Source organism: Silurus meridionalis, chromosome 8 (assembly GCF_014805685.1).
Source record: "Silurus meridionalis isolate SWU-2019-XX chromosome 8, ASM1480568v1, whole genome shotgun sequence".
Lineage (NCBI taxonomy): Eukaryota > Metazoa > Chordata > Actinopteri > Siluriformes > Siluridae > Silurus > Silurus meridionalis.
The window spans coordinates 9,424,603-9,444,218 of record NC_060891.1 but is presented as its reverse complement, the minus strand read 5'-3'; the positions used below and the strand labels follow the sequence as shown (position 1 = coordinate 9,444,218).

The window sequence follows — 19,616 nt, the reverse complement described above, 5'->3', positions numbered from 1 at the left end:
GCAAAACATGAACTGATTTTATTTTATGTACAAGGAAAATTGTCTCCTTTCCCCAGCACCAAATATGCTTGTTATATAATAAAAAATACGTGTTTAAGCAACTAGGGCTGCACATGATAATGCAGTGGTTTGGTGTGAGGGTCTAATTCCAATACAAAGCGGCAAGTCAAAGGGAAATTAAAATTTATCTTTATTTTAGGACTTGTATGGATTATAAATCGATATCCTTGCTAAGTAATGCTGTGACATCATTGGTGTAGGGGTATGATTCTCGCTTTGGTTGCAAGAGGGCCTGGTTTGAAATCCTAGCGGAACTATACATTTCATCTCAATAACCTTTGTTGGGGTGAACAAGAGCTCTCAGACAACTGTATCGTTGATAACTTGGTTCTCGCTTGGTGCTTGTTACCTCATAGCACCAAAGACGTTGTAATCCCATCAGAGTGATTTCTTCTCTTTAATATACTGAGGCCATAATTGCCTGATGACCTTTAAATTACTCTGGTTTAATGCTGAACAGTCTGTAAATAGATTACAAAGAAACAAAAGGAATCTTGAACCTCTGGCTGTTTGGAGCTCTCCTTAATCTCAATTGCATTTGCTTGGCTCCTTGGTCTAGGTTTTTTGATCCAGGATTTTACTTTGCATAACAAGAAGATCCGTGGACCTCCAGCTGTTGGGTTCTTGCCTTCCCTTTAACTTTGTGTACAGAGCCGTTTCCTTTGCAAATCAATCACAACTGCATTTGCTTGGCTAGTTGGTCTAGGGGTATAATTCTCACTTAGGATGCAAGCGGTCCCAGGTTCAAATCCCGGACGAGCCCAAGTTTTACATTGAATAAACTGTGTGCGGGTGAACAAGAGCTATCAGAACACTGTATCAATGATAACATGGATCTCGCTCACTGCTTCTTCTCTCACAGCTCCAAAGAGGTAGAAATCCTAGGAAAAATTGTTTCTTCTACCAGTTACTACTCTGCTTTTATGCTTGACAGTCTGTAAATAGATTAAAAGGAAACAAAACAAACCTTAGACCTCTGGCTGTTTGAATCTCGCCTTCCCTTCACCTACATGTGCAGGGTATAGTATCACTCCAGTGGCAGTGTTATTACAGATCATAAGTAATGAACGCATGCCTCACTGGTTAAAAAAAAAAATGGAAATTTCATCACATTTTAACTTCACATGTATCTTCTTTTCCTAACTAAATGTATCTAATGTTTAACATTGCTCACTTCTATACTTCATGTTGCATTGATAAAATATAAACAGCAATATCATTCAGAAACACAAACACCATCTTTCCTTATTTTTGAAAATGCCATTGATTTTCACTCACTGAAAGTTTCATCTTTTGCACAAATTTTCTCTGCTGTCTTCACTGCACACTCAACTGCATGTATGATCATAGAAACAGTGAGCATAATAACTGTAGTAGCAACCCGTGGCGCCGTAGGACCCAAACAGCTTTACTGAGCCCACATTGATGTGCCTGATACAAATTTTAATTTATTAGAAATTAGTGTTTGGCATATATTAAATTGATTATGTGAAAAGGCTTTACGGTCCGGCTGGTTGCATTTTACAGTCCGGATTTAGACTGTAGTCCTCCAGTTGGTGACCCCTGGTCTAGGGGTATGATTCTTGCTTTAGGTGCAAAAGGTCCTAAGTTTAACTCTGGGATGAGTCTTAGTTTTACACTGAATAAACATTGTGTGGGTAAACAAGAGCTGTAATAATGTTGTATCGCTGATAACTTGGTTCTCACTTGCTACACGTTCCCTCACACCACCAAAGAGGTTGAAATCCTTCAGGAACGACTAGTTCTCCTGAAGATACTGAGCCCAAAATTGCCTGAACATCTTGAAATTACTCTGGTTTTATGCTGAACAGTTTGTAAATAAATTAAAAAGAATCAAAACAAACCTTGGACCTTTGGCTGTTTGGATTTCACCTTCCCTTCACCTACATGTGCAGGGTGTAGTGTCAATCCAGTGGTAAATCAATGCCAAGTGTTGGACTGAATAGTCTAGCTCTTCTCCGATCTTACATTTTAGGTAGCACCATGTAACCGATGTAAAATATTAGGCCATTCAAGAACCTCATTCAAGAGTCCTTCAAGAATGACTTCTCCTGAAGATACTGAGGCCATAATTGCCTGACAACCTTAGAATTATGTTGGTTTTATGCTGAACATACTGTAAATCGATTACAAAGAAACAAAAAGAACCTTGGAATTCTGGTTGTTTGGATTTTGCCTTCCCTTCCCCTACATGTGAAGGGTGTCAGAAGTCAGAAGTAATTATCCATTGGTTTGACTTCAAAAAATAAAACTGTATTTTTAGCTGTAGGGAAATTTTGTTGGTTGCTCTGATCATTTCAAATTGCAAAATAGTCCAACCAATATAAAGGAAAATAGTTGGATCGTTTCAGCCAATTCCCCACTCTGAGCTGAAAATGGGACTGAGGTATTAAACAGGTAACATTTAGCAGAGGATGGTTTCGATCCATCGACCTCTGACCTCGCATTTCTGTTAACCCATTTTTAATAAAAATATAAATAAATAAATAAATAAATAAATAAATAAATAAATATATATAAATATAAATTTTTATATAAATATAAAAAAGGCGAAATTAAAACCTTCAGTGCAACACACGTTTATTCACCAATTTACCTCTGGGGCGACAAAAACGCCAGCATGTTTTGTGGCATTATTTTCTCATAACACCAAGCAAATGTAAAGGGTTTACTTTTTTCTGTACCCAATCATAATAAGAACAAAATGCTGTGCTTTTGTAAAGTAAAGAAAACATATTGGGGGCTGTCATCTCTGTTCACATTTAGAACAGCGCGATGCAATATTTGAATCTATTGACAGCCATAATAATAATATGATGTTAGGTCCAGTTACCAGTGTGACACTAAAACAAGTAAAAAAGTAGCCTTTACTACTAATTAAGTACATGTCAGATCCCAAACTTCTTTACTTTAACTTGAGTAAAAAAGTATTGTTAGAACTTCAACTTTTACCAGAGTCTTTTAAAACATGAATATCTGTACTTCTACTTAAGTGAAGGATGTGTGTACTTTTGCCACAAGCAGGCAGATGGATATATAAATTAGATAGATATAGATTGATAGATCAATAGAAAAGATGAGCAGGCATATAAGCATTCAGACAAAAAACAGATTAGACTGACATAGATAAACACAAATAGAAGGCTAGATAAGACAAATAAGTAAACAGAAATTTCTAAAATATAGCTCTTAATAGTATGTCAGTACGGCTGAGTCGTCTAAAGTACCAGACTCAAGGTTTAAAACCTTCCAGTGTTTGGTCTCCACATAGAGTCGTAGTTTCAAATGCCACTTATTAAAGAGATATTATTTTCATTAAAAATAGTTTTTCCTTTGTCTCTCAAACAAGACATACAGAGGAAACAAGTAGATGGTCACCTAATAGTGGGAAAGACAGAGAGGGAAAAAACAGTTAATACAGACAAGCAGGCTGGATGGATGGATGGACAGACAGACAGACAGACAGACAGACAGACAGACAGACAGACAGACAGACAGACAGACAGCATGGTAGATAGGAAAGACAAGCAGCCTGAAGTCCTTCATGTATTTCTCAGTTTCCTTTCTTTCTTGCTTTGGAAAAAGCGTAGCTGACCCGAGATGCACGGGGAGGAGAAGCGCAGCCGGTACGGGATTCTGGAGTCCGAATGGAACGGATGAGAGGAATCCTGTGTGAAAACCGGAACGCGCAAACATAACCCGCACGCGAAGTCCAACACATGTAATAACGAACGGGGAGTGAATGTGAGTGAGGGGTTTATGTAGGAGCGGGGTGGAGTGATGATAAGCTTCAGGTGTGCCTTGTTAAACCTGGAGCTTCAGAGAGAGTGGAGGCATGAGTGATGATGAGCTCCAGGTGTGCGTGGTTAAACGAAGGCATAGAGAGCCACCAAAGGGGGCGTGGGTGGCAGGACATCACCCCCCCGAGGGGGCGGCACCTGACGCCCCAAACCCACTGATGCCCGGAGGGCCAAGGCACTTGGAGGAGGACCCTGGTGTCCGTCCAGGGTCGAAAGGGATGTGGCCAGAACCGCCTGCAGCAGAGACTGGGGACGGAGAGACGTCTTCAGCGGAGGCCAGAGGTGGAGAGATGGCTCCAGCATAGGACAAGGACCAAGCTGCGCCCGCAGCGGAGTCCAGAGGCTGAGCAACCTCCACGGCAGAGACCAGAGACCGAGTGACGCACTCGGCGGCAATCAGGGGCGGATTGATGCCCACTGGGGAGGTCTGGAGCGGGGTGATGTCTAGCGCGGAGGTGCAACGATGGCCTCCCCGGGGACCCGGAACGGAGCGATGTCTTCGGCGGAGACCCGGACCGAAGTGGTGTCTACCACGGAGGGAAGGAGCGGAGCTACGTCCACAGTGGAGATTGAAGGCCGTGTAACGCACTTGGTGGAGATCGGGAGCAGAAATACCTCCTCGGTGGTGTCCAGAGGCTGAGCTACGCCCACGGTGGAGATGAGGAATGCAGTGACACTTTCGCGGGTCTGTGAGCAATGACGACGCCTTGGTGGAACTTGGAGGTGTGGATTCTTCCGGAGAGGAGCCCAGAGGCGAGACGTCTCCTGGAGAGGGACGCTGAGGCGTGTCTTCACTTTCAGATGGTCCAGGAGCTGTGGCTTTGCCTTTGGGAGACTTGAAGCTAAGACGTCTTCGTCGGAGGAGCTTAGGAGTGGCAGGTCATCTCCAGAGGAGTTCAGAGGCGACGCCGCCATTGGAGGACCCTTTAGGCGAGGCGTCGCCAGCGGAGGAGCTCGGGCGTGGCGTCGCCATCAGGGGAGCTCGGGCGTGGCGTCGCCTTCAGGGAGCTCGGAGGCATGACATTGCCATCGGAGCTCGGGCGTGGCGTCGCCATCGGGGCTTCGGGCGTGGCGTCGCCATCGGGGAGCTCGGGCGTGGCGTCGCCTTCAGGGGTGCCCAAGAGCGTAATGTCGCCATCGGAGGAGCTCGGAGGTGTGATGTCGCCATCGGAGGAGCTCGGAGGTGTGATGTCGCCATCGGAGGAGCTCGGGCGTGGCGCCGCCATCGGGGAGCTCGGGCGTGGCGTCGCCATCGGGGCTTCGGGCGTGGCGTCACCATCGGGGAGCTCGGGCGTGGCGTCGCCATCAGGGGAGCTCGGGCGTGGCGTCGCCATCGGAGGAGCTCGGGCGTGGCGTCGCCATCGGAGGAGCTCGGAGACTCTGTGGGCGGAGAGGAGCTCTCGGAGACTCTGTGGAGCGGAGAGGAGCTCGGAGACTCTGTGGAGCGGAGAGGAGCTCTCGGAGACTCTGTGGGCGGAGAGGAGCTTTTGGAGACTTTGTGGGGCAGAAAGGAGCCCTGAGGTGAGGCGTCGCCATCGGAAGAGCTTGGGGCTGTGGTGTCACCCTCAGAAGAGTCTGGGACCGTGACTTTACTGCGGATGGCTTTGGAAGCGGCCTGGGGCTGTCTGAGGAACCGTGGGTTACCATGCCACCTTCATATGTCGGAGGCGATATGACAACCTTCTTGCGACCAGGCGGCTGTTCGACGCCCCTTTTCCGCAACCTTCTTGCAACCAGGCGGCGGCACGGCGTCCCTTTCGCGGCCAGGCGGCGGCACGACGTTCTCTTTGCGCCAAACATAACCCGCACGCAAAGTCCAACACGTAATAACGAACGGGGAGTGAATGTGAGTGAGGGGTTTATGTAGGAGCGGGGTGGAGTGATGATAAGCTTCAGGTGTGCCTCGTTAAACCTGGAGCTTCAGAGAGAGTGGAGGCATGAGTGATGATGAGCTCCAGGTGTGCGTGGTTAAACCTGGAGCTCTAGGGAGAGCGAAGGCATAGAGAGCCATCAAAGGGGGCGTGGCGGGTGGATCCCTGACAACTATATTATATAATATTATTATTATATTATTAACAAAAATGTATTCCTATATACAAAATGTACACGGCCGTAAGAACTGCATACAGGCATATGCAGTGTGGTTTTCTCTTTTTTCTTTACCCAGCGCTAACTGTGTGTTCACTTACACACAACGTGCTTAAGCATGTACTTTTATGATAATGTTATAATACTGTAACAGGGGCTTATAAAAATAAATATATTAGAAATAAAAACCATTCATTTTATTCATATTTATATTCTTATTTTTAGACAAGCAATATATGTAAATGCATGTTCTTTGGCTTTCGCGGAGCTACGTCCACAGTGGAGATTGAAGGCCGTGTAACGACTTGGTGGAGATCGGGAGCAGAAATACCTCCTCGGTGGTGTCCAGAGGCTGAGCTCGCCCACGGTGGAGATGAGGAATGCAGTGACACTTTCGCGGGTCTGTGAGCAATGACGACGCCTTGGTGGAACTTGGAGGTGTGGATTCTTCCGGAGAGGAGCCCAGAGGCGAGGCGTCTCCTGGAGAGGGACGCTGAGGCGTGTCTTCACTTTCAGATGGTCCAGGAGCTGTGGCTTTGCCTTTTGGGAGACTTGAAGCTAAGACGTCTTCGTCGGAGGAGCTTAGGAGTGGCAGGTCATCTCCAGAGGAGTTCAGAGGCGAGACGCCGCCATTGGAGGACCCTTTAGACGAGACGTCGCCAGCGGAGGAGCTCGGGCGTGGCGTCGCCATCAGGGGAGCTCGGGCGTGGCGTCGCCTTCAGGGAGCTCGGAGGCATGACATTGCCATCGGAGGCTCGGGCGTGGCGTCGCCATCGGGGCTTCGGGCGTGGCGTCGCCATCGGGGGAGCTCGGAGGCGTGACGTCGCCTTCAGGGGTGCCCAAGAGCGTAATGTCGCCATCGGAGGAGCTCGGAGGTGTGATGTCGCCATCGGAGGAGCTCGGAGGTGTGATGTCGCCATCGGAGGAGCTCGGAGGCGTGGCGTCGCCATCGGGGAGCTCGGGCGTGGCGTCGCCATCGGGGCTTCGGGCGTGGCGTCGCCATCGGGGAGCTCGGGCGTGGCGTCGCCATCAGGGGAGCTCGGGCGTGGCGTCGCCATCGGAGGAGCTCGGGCGTGGCGTCGCCATCGGAGGAGCTCGGAGACTCTGTGGGCGGAGAGGAGCTCTCGGAGACTCTGTGGAGCGGAGAGGAGCTCTCGGAGACTCTGTGGAGCGGAGAGGAGCTCTCGGAGACTCTGTGGAGCGGAGAGGAGCTTTTGGAGACTTTGTGGGGCAGAAAGGAGCCCTGAGGTGAGACGTCGCCATCGGAAGAGCTTGGGGCTGTGGTGTCACCCTCAGAAGAGTCTGGGACCGTGACTTTACTGCCGGATGGCTTTGGAAGCGGCCTGGGGCTGTCTGAGGAACCGTGGGTTACCATGCCACCTTCATATGTCGGAGGCGATATGACAACCTTCTTGCGACCAGGCGGCTGTTCGACGCCCCTTTTCCGCAACCTTCTTGCAACCAGGCGGCGGCACGACGTCCCTTTCGCGGCCAGGCGGCGGCACGACGTTCTCTTTGCGCCAAACATAACCCGCACGCAAAGTCCAACACGTAATAACGAACGGGGAGTGAATGTGAGTGAGGGGTTTATGTAGGAGCGGGGTGGAGTGATGATAAGCTTCAGGTGTGCCTCGTTAAACCTGGAGCTTCAGAGAGAGTGGAGGCATGAGTGATGATGAGCTCCAGGTGTGCGTGGTTAAACCTGGAGCTCTAGGGAGAGCGAAGGCATAGAGAGCCATCAAAGGGGGCGTGGCAGGTGGATCCCTGACAACTATATTATATAATATTATTATTATATTATTAACAAAAATGTATTCCTATATACAAAATGTACACGGCCGTAAGAGCTGCATACAGGCATATGCAGTGTGGTTTTCTCTTTTTTTTTCTTTACCCAGCGCTGGCTGTGTGTTCACTTACACACAACATGCTTAAGCATGTACTTTTATGATAATATTATAATACTGTAACAGGGGCTTATAAAAATAAATATATTAGAAATAAAAACCATTCATTTTATTCATATTTATATTCTTATTTTTAGACAAGCAATATATGTAAATGCATGTTCTTTGGCTTTCAGCTGTTACACTATTTGGGAATTCTCACAATCTTAATTATTTAACCTGCAGGCCACATTTCCATTCTTTTTCTATCCTTATATATTAAAATTTATATTATTATTTGATTTATTGTCCTTAAAATGTGTTTTTATGCCTCTAATTTCTGTGTCTAAATCTGACATTCATATTCTTCACACCTTTATTCTTTAGTTACTCTAAATGTATGTTCATAACTGATATGCAATATATCCCAATTTATATCTAACGTGCATATATTCCCAGAACAAACAGATTTATATTTAATTGACATATCACAATCTTACATGCATATACACATATAAATGTATATTTATGAATTATGTGTATGTATATACTTACCTAATTCACTCACTACACTATACAAATTTTAATTAACCCAGAACCATTTCCTCATATCTCAAAAATCTACTTCACTGTATCTTCTACTCCTTATCTCACTTATCTTCTACTCCTCTCTTTCACTCCTGCTCCTCACACAATGACATACAACAATAAACATCAATAAAATAACATCCTATCGGGGCGCCCCCCGTCTCTACCATGCAGACCTATTTTGCTAATCAAAACAGTGGTATCTAGAGACAAAAATCACTTCTTCATCTTCCTAATTTCATCAGTTCATCATCTTTATCTGGATCCTTACACTCGCCAGGTTGGGCCTATTTGGAGTGTAGTAGTTGCACCCAATCATGCTCCTCGCACACTTAAATAACCTCGAGAATTCCTTTCACACTCACATACACATGTGCACCCTTCCCAAACCGGGATTTGAACCCAGTTTTAGCTATTCACTAATCAATTACCAATAAGTTTCAAAACTTCAAATAATACATAAACAAACCAAATGAAGACATTTTCCAGTCATAAATGAGAAGGAGCAAATCAGCTTTATTGCAGTCAATTCAGGCCAGTCCCATGGATCTCTCGGGAGAGAACCATCCTGACAGCAATGGTACCCGTCAGCTTTCACATGCGAATGCGAATCTGATATAAACAATCCTTACTTTTTATATCTCACCCCTAGTAAAATTTACACATTTTGTATAATATCTCCTCCTTCACCATTTACGGGGCTTTGCATATCCCACCTTTTGCTTACATGTTTTCTGGTAAGTTTCTACCTATTCTTAGTAAAATTCCACCCATTTCCAGGAGGTCTCGTTCACCTCCATACGATTCTAATTTACATGTACAACAAACATTTTTTGATAGTGACCATGTCTTAAAAAAAATCCCCTGATCATGCACTTTTGCACGTAATGCAACAGATCATGCACTGCAATATTTACACCTTTTCTTAAAATCTCGTCTGGGTTTTTTCCTATGTCTGCAAATCATCCTTTGTTTTGTTTTGCGTAGACTTGGTATAGAAACGTGTTAGTTTTTTACAAACCAGGGTTTTAGTTATAAACACCAGCACTTTTCTCCTAATGCTTTTCCTATTTTTCATAGCTCTCTTCTTTTACTCAATTTTTCTTAAAATCTTACTTCCTGTGTGTTTTGGACATTGTACCTCTTATACAAATTCTTGCAACTATTCCCCTACGTTCTTTATTATCTGACAATGTGTTATGCCTATTAACCTATTACCCTCCTTATTTTTATATTTTTATACAATTCTATATGATTTTTCCACTTAAGTTTCTACTTGTGTTTTGAATATATGTGCATATGCTGTTTAAGTATAGTTAAGGCATGTTGTCTGCATGCTGCTTCCTAATTTTACTATTTTTATTTTACGTTATATTTTCCTATCTTTTCCTTCCGGCTGACACCCTTTGCCTGGTGTATGTGGTCACCACTTTCTACCGGCCTGTATTCTGGAGTGACTATTGGTCCTCATATGCCTTTATTTTCCACCTCGAATATCTCTTCCGGTTCATACTCATGGCGCCTCTACATTTTTCCCCTTATCTTTCTAAAACTGCCGGTTTTTCTAATCCCTAAACTAATCCATCAGCCATATCTGCTCACTCGCCTTTATAATATGTATTACATTTACAAGCATTTTGAGTATATAATGTATGCTAAACTTTATATATCTGAGTTACGACAACCTCTCGCACCCAAAGCAAGAATCATACCCCTAGACCAACGAGCCAGGAGAAGGGAGCACAGGTCGCATGGCAAAGGTCGGTACGCCAGGGTCACCTGAGAATATGTCCACACAAGAGCAAGGTCACTTCAAGAATTTGGTTGTTTGTGGACCACTAATGTAACAAGGAACTAAACGAGAACCAAGTAGCCACATTTCAAATTGATTCGCCACTGGAATGACACTATATCCTGCATATGCCATGGTGCTACCTAAAAGGTAAGATAATCCTAAAAATGGAGATTTCAACATAAAAACAGGGTAAATTAATAGTGTCTAACCAACACTGCACTCTATAACTGTAGAAGATGAAGCAGCTCTGTTGGAGAAGAGCTAGAGCATTAATTTGACACTGGAATGACACTATACCCTGCACATGCAGATGTAAGGAAGGTGAGTTCCGAACAGCCGGAGGTCCAAGGTTTGTTTTGTTTCTTTTTTATTGATTTACAGGCTGTAATTTCAAGTTGTTTAGGCAATTTTTGGGCTCAGCATCTGTAAGAGAAGAAATACATTTTAAAGGTTTTCAACTGCTTTGGTTTTGTAAGGGAACGTGTGGCAAGCTAAAAACAAGCGATTACCGATACAGTGTTCTGATAACACTTTTTCATCCTCACTAAGTTTATTCCATGTAAAACCTGGGCTTGTCACACCCGAAGCAAGAATCATACCCCTAGAACAACAAGCCTTGCTGTAATGTAACAGAAAACTTTAAGGTGTCCAGTCGAAGCAGCCCTCTGTAACTGCAAGAAACAGAAAAGCTCATTAGAGATTTGAACTTCATTTAAACTTTTGTAATAAAATGTCACTGTACGTTGCAAACACGTCTTCTCTTCTCCATGCAAACATTTTAAAACCTTTACCTGGTGCTAAGTGTGAGTGAGTAATTTAAAGTGTGCAGCCAATACTGCCCTCTATAACTACAAGAGATGAAGGAGCTCTGCAGGAGAAGAGCTAGCCTATTTAGTCTAACACTTGGCATTAATTTACCACTGGAATGACACTACACCCTGCACATGTAGGTGAAGGGAAGGTGAGCTCCAAACAACCAGAGGTTCAAGATTCCTTTTGTTTCTTTGTAATCTATTTACAGACTGTTCAGCATAAATCCAGAGTAATTTAAAGGTCATCAGGCAATTATGGCCTCAGTATATTAAAGACAAGAAATCGCTCTCACAGGATTTCAATGTCTTTGGTGCCATGAGGTAACAAGCACCAACCAAAAACCAAGTTATTAGCGATACAATCTTTGTTTACCCCATCAAAGGTTATTGAGGGCAAAAGTTAAGCTTGTCCAGGATTTGAACCCAGAACTTCTCGTCCTTAAAGCAAGAATCATACAAGTCGCATGGCAAAGGTCGGTACGCCAGTGTAACCTCATTATATGTCTACACAATAGCAAGGCCACTTCAAGAATTTTGTTGTTTGTGGACCACTAATGTAACAAGGAACCAAACAAGAACAAAGTAGTACTAACCAGGCCTGACCCCACTTAGCTCCCAAGATCAGACAAGATTGGGCGTTCTCAGAGTGGTATGGCCAAAAATTGCTGTTCCTTATTGGCAATTTATTTTTGCTCGTCAGTTTGTTTGTTTGCTTATATGCCTTTTCTGCTATTCCAGTTCAACTTTTTACAATTTATCCACCACAGTAAGTGTCCATCCATAAATTAAGCATGACAGCAAATAAAAGCCTAACAAAAAAAAGATAAAGCTTACAGCACCTGGTATTCCCAGGCGGTCTCCCATCCAAGTACTGTAAGAAAAAATGATGAGGACAACGAAGATCGTAATGAAGTTTATAACAGCGTAGCAGTGACAAAATACACGAAAGCACTTTGGGTTCATCTGAGTCAGAAAGAACCTCGAGCAAACCCTGCCCAGATAATTTATATTGTTCTTCCCTTTGAAGTATAGACCGGAGTTATCCTTTAAATGTAAATTAGCTATAGGACATGCGTGAGGAAACAAAAGGCTGGGGAAGACCATTCTCGGGGCGGAGGTCAGCAGGTGGTAATCACCGGTATTCACACCTTTGCTGGCGCCGGCCCCCCAGCAGGTCAGGAAGGGGTATTGTGTAAATGATAATCATGGTCCCAGATACCTTTTGGTTAGAAATAGTCCATGGGGGCTTGCTGCTTCTCCCAGACTGATTAAATTAAGTCTATGATTCTGATTGAGTCTAATGAAATTCTTCATTAGACGACATACCTACTTTTTATCAATTTGGAGCCGTTTTGCGGATGAGCTGAATTTGATATAGCGTGGGGTGGAATCTGGATTGAGGCAGTCTGTAATTCTTACAGTCCCCCCTTTGATGCTTTTGGCCCTGAAGCATCATATCCACTCAACTTACATAGATTACACCTCCTTTTCTTAGGCAGGTGCCCAGTGGCGGTGAAGCCCTGCCTTAGGTTGTCCTCCTTCGGCCCTCAGAGGATCTTACCCGTCATCGGAACATTCACCTCATGCACACCGGTTATTGCTTCATCCCATTCGGTATGTTTACCATGCAGGTTTCTCCTAAAAATGTGTTAATTTAAAATCTTGTCCATCATTGGGTAGGCACACCTGTTATATCCAATTGAGCAAACGTATTTAGGCATATCTCTATAAAATATTTAGCTATATGTAAGATTTTAACTGGGTTTGGAATGGCTGCCTTCAGAAACTATCATAACCAATAGAGGCATCTTACCATTAACAATGAATAATCTGACATCTTAACACAAAATGAATATCATGGAACATAATACAATATCATAAAAATAGTAAAATCAAAGACACACTGTCAGGGTACACCCTGCTTCTTCGCCCGCTCGGAGCTCATCACCATTCTACTGATTCCGAACACCTGCCTCTCGTTTATCGTGCCCATATAACCACCTCTCTCACCCCACTTTAGCGTCCGTTATTGTTTGCATTGGTGTCTATGTGTTTGTTCTGCATTACGCCATTAAAGTTTTTTGGGTTTTTGGTGCTTCGGCTTCCGCCTCAGTCACTCGCCTAACAGAATAACGGACTGCAAAGAAAAAAGGAAAGTTAAGAAGAGGAGCGGTGTAGGAGAGAATCAACCCGGCTCTTACCTCGCGATGGATGAACAACCCAGCACGTCATCCGCTTCGGTTCGGGAGCTCGTCGACACGTGCGCGCCGTCCTGAAAGTGCTCCGTTCTCACAGGCTCTTTCTAAACCTCTCGAAGTGCGAGTTCCACCGCCCCTTAACCCACTTCCTGGGTTACATCATCAGTGCCAAGGGGATTCAGATGGACGAGAGGAAGGTGAAGGCGGTGAGAGAGTGGCCCGTTCCAGAGTCGATCAAGGAGCTCCAGCGTTTCCTGGGCTTCGCAAACTTCTACCACCGGTTCATCCAGGGATACAGCCAGATAACAGCCCCCCTCACCTCGCTCCTTAGGGGTAAGGCTCGGACCTTGAAGTGGACCGAAGAGGCTCAGGAGGCCTTTCAAGAGCTCCGCCAGCGCTTCTGTAGTGCTCCTGTGCTACGTCACCCAGACCCCCAGGAGCCCTTTGTGGTCGAGGTCGACGCCTCCTCAACTGGGGTGGGGGCCACTCTCTCCCAGCGATCAGGAACCCCGGCACAGCTTCACCCCTGTGCCTTCTCCCACAAGCTCTCCGCCGCCGAACAAAACTACGACATCGGCAACCGCGAGCTCCTGGCTATCAAGCTGGCCCTGGACGAGTGGAGACACTGGCTGGAGGGGGCTGAGCATCCGTTCACCGTGGTCACCGATCACAAGAACCTTCAGTATTTACGGAAGGCACGGAGACTCAACCCAAGACAGGCACGCTGGGCCCTCTTTTTCACCAGGTTCCGGTTTCACATCACTTACCGTGCGGGTGCCCTGAACGGCAAGGCCGACACGCTATCTCGGATGTACGGGCCGGAGGAACCCAGGGACCCGGAGCCGATCACCCACAGTCCAACGGCCAGGCCGAGCGTAAGATCCAAGAGCTGAGTCACTATCTAAGGACCTATTGCAGCCAGGACCAGGGGGAGTGGTGTCGGTTCTTGCCTTGGGCGGAATACGCTCAGAATTCGCTACGCCAGGACATGACAGGACTCACCCCGTTCCAGTGTGTGCTGGGGTTCCAGCCGCCCCTGTTCCCCTGGTCGGATGAGCCCAGCGACGTGCCCGCAGTGGATTACTGGTTCCGGGAGAGCAGCTCAGCTGCGTCGGGCCCTCCGCAACACCCGCCGACACGCTGACGCATGGAGGTTGGACTCTCCGCGCTTCCGTCCCGGGGACCTGGTGTGGTTGTATACCAGGGACCTGAAGCTGAAGCTGCCCTGCTACAAACTGAGCCCCCGGTTCATCGGGCCCTTTTGGATCGCCGACCAGGTCAACGACATGGCCTACCGGCTGGAACTGCCACCGAGGTACCGTATCCACCCTACCTTCCATGTGTCCTTGCTCAAGCCTTGTGCCTCTCTTGTCTCTCGCCCCCCAGGTGGCCCTGCGGCGCCCGCCCAGCCGGAGGTCGTGGACCAACCCGGTGTCTACGCGGTGCGGGAGGTCCTGGATTCCAGGCGGCGCGGGGGTCGCCTTGAGTACCTGGTGGATTGGGAGGGGTATGGTCCGGAGGAGCAGACGTGGGTGGCCCGGCAGGACGTGCTGGATCCTGCTCTGTTGGCGGAGTTCCACGCTTCGCATCCACGCCGGCCGGCGCCCCGGGCGAGGGGCCGTCCTCGTCGCCGGGTCAGGGGGAGGTGTCAGGGTACACCCTGCTTCTTCGCCTGCGCGTGCCCCGCCCGCTCAGAGCTCATCACTATTCTACTGATTCCGAACACCTGCCTCTCATTTATCATGCCCATATAACCACCTCTCTCACCCCACTTTAGCATCCGTTATTGTTTGCATTGGTGTCTATGTGTTTTTGCTGCATTACGGCATTAAAGTTTTTTGGGTTTTTGGTGCTTCGGCTTCCGCCTCAGTCACTCGCCAAACACACACACAGTAGTCATACACACATGGTAGTCTTACTAATAAACAAAAAAAAAATTCATAATAAATGGGAATATTCTATGGTGGTCATAGAATTGTCTGAAATCTGACGCAATACATGTAACCGATATAACAGAACATAATATCTCATGATACACAAAATGGAGAATTTACACACACACACACACACACACAGAAAGACCACCAGTAGTTATCACAGCCAATGGGAACGTCCTATGGTGATCATAGAATTGTCGGCAATCAGACGTCTTATCATGGAACGCATATAATAGATCATAACACACTGACAACAAATGAGAAGAACACATACACATACACATACAGCAATCTTAAATGTTATCTCCCAAATTACACCAGATATGCAATAGCCAAATCTCCATCATGCATTTGTCTAGTCAAAATCTTATCCTTTTCTTCTAGACCTTGCTGAGCTTTCAAAATGTGATTATCTTTCCTTTGCATTAAAGACATTAAAGTACCAGAATTGAATGATATGCTAAAGTTCAACTCTGGGATATCTTCTACAAAGCCTAGTTGATCTTCCGGCTTTAAAGACATTGTCATTGTCATTGTTTTATTGCATTTACATATGGAAAATAGTATGTTCCTATGGACCAGGTTGATTTTGGTGTTATGCAAAACGAGGTCCCATTAATTGGGCAATGTGTCTGGTTATAATTATCAAAAATGGAGAAATGGTCTAGGGTTGTGGTGATGCATGTTCTTTGGTCTAAAACTATCACTCTGGTGAAATTATTGTGTATATGAGTTAGGTTGATTTCACAATTTGCATATTTTGATTGGGGTGTCCCACACAAGGGTTGTTTTTCTACAATATGGTGTTTTATCACAACATTCTGTGTTCACTCCTTGCCACACCCCTGATGGCAATTGAGCGATGAATCTGGGTAAGTCCTTTCTTTCCTTTAGTACATTTTCTTGTAATATTCCCAGATTGTCCACCTGTAGAATCCTTTCAAACAATTGTTCCTTCTGAAAAACTGGTACCGAAACAGTCAAAAGCATAGCATACATTTGTCTCATAAAGCACCCGAATCTGTCGAAACTATTTCCAGCAGAGCAAGCCCAGGAAGTGTCCTTAGGTTTATTGATCACGGTCTCATTCCACCACCTTAAAATCTGTATAGGTGGGGCTTTGTTGGTGGATTTTGAAGATTTTCCCCCTTGTCGAGAAAAAGGCAAGTGAACGCCTTCCATCAACGGACCATAGTCTAGGGGACTGTAAAACACGGCAGGAATAGGATGGGAAGAAACCTTTGCCATTTGCACGATATAGCTGTATGAAATGGGCAATTGGCACTTACCCAGTCTGTCCATAAAGCTCTTTAAATCATCTGATGTCATATTAAAACAGTCTGTCATACCAAACCATTTCATGAGGACCTCTTCAGTAAAAAGAGTTGACGACACTTTCCCAGCTAATACTTCCTCCAGTATGCGGGTGATTTCTTGATGCTTGATGGAGGAGAACTGCGCACAGTATAATTGTTTCTGCATATTGTTAAATGTTTTTTTAGTCTGTTGTGTTATGATAGAGAAAGCAGATGCGATTGTGTAAATATTTTGAACTGTTTTCTTCTCTTCACTCAGTCCTTCTTGCAAATATGCATCTGTTTGCATAACCTGTTGACCAACAAGGTTTTTAGTTGGAGTTCATGCGATCTGAGTTCCTGAGCACTGATCCAATTGGATATGCCTAAACCTGTTCCAGTGGCCCCATGGATGCTAGCAACAAATCCTAACAGTTTCCGTCCAGGGGAAATACCTCTTTGTTGGTCTTGTGGAGATTTATCTGATAGCTGGTCAGTGGGTGAGCTGGTAGCTACTGCTCCATGGTACCTCAGGAATGCCGTTGTCAAGAGATCTTTATACATTTCTGTCACACTCTCTCCCCTGCATCGCTCGTCCATATCTGGAGACCAGGCTGTCAGATTGACTAGAACTGGAACATGGATCCACTGGATGTTGAACAGCACTCCTTGGAATGGCTTTGTCATCACGCCAGATAAAGGGGCGGTTGAGGTTCAGGACACTTTTCCGTCAGCGTCAGCCTGGGAAGCATCACTGCTAGGACCCACCGCCACATTGTTGGGTTATAGGATTCTGAAACATAGATATTAACCAAAATTATTTACCATAACTTCGTCACCGAGTTCAAATTTGTGTTTGTGTACATCTTGATCATAATACATCTTGTTGTATTTTTGACTGAGTCCAATTTGCTGAGCTGCCTGGTAATACATGGCTGGTAAAGATTTACACAAGTTCTTAAAAAACATTTTGGTTGTCCATCCCTCAACCATTGGTTTAGGGACTTCAAAGAGGAGGTGTTCAGGTAGTCTCATTTTCCTTCCTGTCATTAGCTCATGGGGACTAAAACCTGTGCTTTTATGTACAATCCCTCTTACTGAGAGTAAAATGTTTGGAAGATTTTGGGCCCAGTTGGGACCGTTCTCTAGTACCATTTTCCTCAAAGCCGTTTTTAGTGTTCTGTTTGATCTCTCTATGCCTCCCGATGATTGCGGGTGATGTGCTATATTTAGATGATCTTTTATTCCAAGCAGTTTTGCCAGATCAACATGAATTTTTCCTGTGAAGTGGGTGCCTCTATCACTTTCTAGACTCAATGGAAGGCCAAATCTACAATAGATTTGTTCCCATAGCACTCTTGCTGTAGCAGAGGCCGTGTCAGATTTGATAGGAAAGGCTTCAATCCATTTGCTGAATGTATCAACAACCACTAAGATTTTTCTGTATCCACCTTTGCTGCTGGTAATGGGCCAATGTAATCAATCTGGAGGTTTGTCCAGGTGTTTTACGTCATTATCCATACCTGGCCACCAGAACATATTGAGCAGTCTATCTTTGACTTTCGTGACACCTAGATGCCCCCCTTGATTGTGAACATGATATAAAATGTCATTTCGCAATTGCGTTGGTGGGACCCATACTATAGTGTCTCCATCTTGATACAGTATACTGTCATGTGCCATCAACCGTGCATCATGTGGAGTGAATGGACCATCAACAATGTTTTGTTTGTTGGTTTTCAATTTTATTGCCGTCGCTATTACAGGGTCGTCATGTTGAGCACTTTTAAAATCTAAAGGCTTAGTAGTAGTGAGGGCTGCAATCGGTTCGTGATCTGTCACAGCCGAAAACATCCTGCCCTCAATGGCGGCCTTTTTTGCTAGCTCGTCAACTAACAGATTCTTATCGCCATGTTTGTTGGTGCCTTTTTTTTGATGGGCTTTTACTTTCAGCAATGCTATCTTTCGAGTGCTATTCTGTGCCGCCAACCACAAAGCTTGAATTGGACCACAGTGAACCAATGGTTGACAGTCCGCACTTGTGAATCCCCTTTTTTGCCAGATCTGCAAATATTCTGTAAGAGAATTAACTACAAAGGCAGAATCTGAGTAGATATTTAAGTCTACGTTCGGGATGGCCTCTAGCACCTGAAGCACTGCTGTTATCTCTACTTTTTGAGCGGAAAATGTGGACGGACATTTATACAAAAAATCTCCTCTGTCAGAATGGATAGCAAAACCTGTATAGTATTGGCCCTCATGCCAGTATCTAGAACCATCAACATACACATGCACTGCTCCCTCAATTGCTGTTACCTCAAAGACACTTTCCGGAGGACGATTGTGTTCAGCTTCACAAGTGTGTGGGATACCTTCGTATAGGAGAGTTCGGGGCAGCATGGAGTTAGGTTTGTACACTGTGTTAAAATTTTTAGAGCCTAAATCTAATGTCCATCTGGCTAGTCTAGTGCTAGATACTCCCTTCACCTTTCCATTTAAGAGGAGCTGTAAAGGGGTATGTGGAGTATGCAGTGTCACTTCATTGAAACCATATATGTACTCAAAATGTGACATAGCCCAGTGAACCGCCAAAAGGTGTCACGTGCAGGAGTCAAAAGCTTTTTCAACTGGGGATAATACCCGTGATGCGTAAGCAATGGGACACATATTCTCTTGTACTTCCTGGAGGATGACAGCTGAGAGAGCCTCCTCAGTGGCGGCTGTCTGCAAGAAAAATGGTTGTGTTCTGTCCGGATTGCGTAAGGCTGGAGCTTCAATTAATGCTGCCCTTTGCCTTTCAAAGGCCGTCTGGTGTTCAGGACCCCAGTCTAAAGAATCAAGCTTTTTCTTTTTTCCTGAGAGGAGAGTGTTCAGTGGTTTAGCAAAATCTGCAAAGCCTTCAATGAAATCTCTACAAAGCTGTTACCGATACAGGAACTAGTAGTCTCTGAATAACTTCAACTTTGTGTGGGTCAGGTGTGCGGTCCCCTTCACTTATCTTAATGCCTAGATAAGTGACTTCTGACTTAAGCAACTGGGCTTTTTTTGGATTTAACTTGAGACCCGCTGCTTTCAATAATTGAAGTAATTCTGTCAACAAGGTAAGATGTTCTTCTCTGGTAGTGGTCTGTAACAA

General features: G+C 45.3%; 1 protein-coding gene across 1 annotated transcript in view; it reads left to right on the top strand.

Moving 5' to 3' along the window:
* The window catches only part of LOC124389743, a 379,509-nt gene that overhangs the window by 82,057 nt on the left and 277,836 nt on the right, over nt 1-19,616 (top strand). The gene's annotated exons all lie outside the window — the stretch shown is intronic.